The 1,985-nt window shown below is 37.5% G+C and overlaps 1 protein-coding gene across 1 annotated transcript in view; it reads right to left on the bottom strand.

Annotated features, from left to right (window-relative positions):
- SNW1 (SNW domain containing 1) overlaps positions 1-1,985 on the bottom strand; it is a 39,438-nt gene that overhangs the window by 6,269 nt on the left and 31,184 nt on the right. The gene's annotated exons all lie outside the window — the stretch shown is intronic.

Consider the following 1,985-nt stretch of genomic DNA (forward strand, 5'->3'; position numbering starts at 1 on the left):
TTGTTGTTTGGCGGGCCCTGGCTGGATTCAAACCCACCACCTTAGGTGTATGTGGCTGGCGCCTTAGCCACTTGAGCCACAGGCACCAAGCCGAGGTATAACATTTTTATGGTCTATATTTGCTATTATTATGGAAGGATTTAGAGGTTAGGAAAATAGATGCAAATGAGATGTATCATATGAATCATTTTCAATAGGTTAGAATCAGCTCTTTTACCTAATCATTTTTAGTCATTTTATCTTATTAGAATTTTGAGGAAAATATCAATGACAAGATAATTCAGTATGATTTTTGATATTCAGATTAATTTAATTACCTTGCTGTTTAACTCTTTATGAAATTTACATTCTAATGAAACTGTAATTGTAATCACTTATTTTACTAGAAGCTCAGACCCCAAAATGATTTCTATAGACAATTTGGTTTTTATCCAATTACAATTTTACAGCCTTTCTATGTTACCAATTCTCACTTTACTGGTTTAAAAGGCCCTATTTATCTGTAGAGCCATTTTAATTCTTACAACTTAGGAATTCCCAACCAAGAGGGTCTGTCATTAATTAAACGCTTTCATATTTCATTCCTCTACACTGTACATTTACCCAAAACTCTTAAGAATTCTCTGCTTTGGCAAGGTACAGTGGCTCATGCTTGTAATCCTAGCACTCTGGCAGGTCAAGGAAGGAGGATCCCTTGAGCTCAGAAGAGTTCAAGATCAGCCTGAGCAAGAATGAGATCCCCATCTCTGTGAAAAATAGAAAAACTAGCTGGGCATTATGCCAGGGGCCTATAGTCTCAGCTTCTGAGAAGGCTGAGATAGGAGGACCACTTGAGTCCAGGAGTTTGAGGTTGCTGTGAGTTAGGCTGAGGCCATGGAACTCTAGCTTTGGCAACAGAGTGAGATTCTTGTCTCAAAAGAAAAAAAAGATTACGCCAATTAAACAAAGAAGAACATCACCAAGAGGAATCTTTTCTCATGTTTAAGATATGACTTAGAAAAATAACTTTTATCAGTTCACAGAATGATCAGGGCATGGAAAACTGTTCATTTGAGAAGGAAATGTCTTATATTTGTATTTAAATCTCACTCAGAATTCCACCTCCATATTACAGCATCTACTCAACTTTTCAGCAATTTTAGTTCTTAGCCTTTGGTGAACCATAAATTCCTCACTTCCTACTTTACTCTATGTCCTATACATGTATTTGGTTTGTTACATACAAGTTTGTATATTCATAAAGCGTGCTGCATACATTTTCCCAAGTCATTTTATCTGAAAGCTCTTTCTGAATTTTGAGTTAAATTAGTTATGAAAAGGAGCTAATTTTCACTTCTCTCAAAATCTGTTCTTTTTCCCCATCGTACTAGGTATAGTGGACTGTATTTAACAGGATCTCAGTAAGGTTGATACCTTATTTCCTGTCTAGAGGAACAGGCACATAGCCAATCTGTCTTACCCTTTGAGGTAGGGAAAGAACAGAGCATTTCCATTTACTACTTCCTTTCATAAACATGATCTGAATTCCCTTTTCTATATACTCATGTTCACTAATCCTAACTGATGCTGCACTATGATGGAAGAAAAGATTATTTCCAGGAAGAGAATCACTTCTACTAGACAAAGTAAATGTAAGAAAACAATTAAGTGCTAATTTATTAAGTTATCAAACTTAAGAGGAAAAGGACAGAAGTAAAATTCATCTTAGTGGACTAAAACTGTGCTCTTAAAAAGGGAGAAAAAGAGGCCGGGTGTGGTGGTCCCATCCCAGCAGTGTGTGAGGCTGAGGAGGGTGGACTGCCTGAGCTTACAAGTTCAAGACCAGCCTGAGCCAGAGACCCTTTTCTAAAAGTAGCCTGTAGTCCCAGTTACTCAGGAGGCTGAGGCAAGAGAATCATTTGAGTCCAAGAGTTTGAGGTTGCTGTGAGCTATGACACCACAGCACTCTATCAAGGGCAACAAAATGAGACTCTGCCTCAAAAAAA

Source organism: Otolemur garnettii, unplaced genomic scaffold (genome assembly GCF_000181295.1).
Source record: "Otolemur garnettii isolate 467f Iridium unplaced genomic scaffold, OtoGar3 scaffold00020, whole genome shotgun sequence".
Taxonomy (NCBI): domain Eukaryota; kingdom Metazoa; phylum Chordata; class Mammalia; order Primates; family Galagidae; genus Otolemur; species Otolemur garnettii.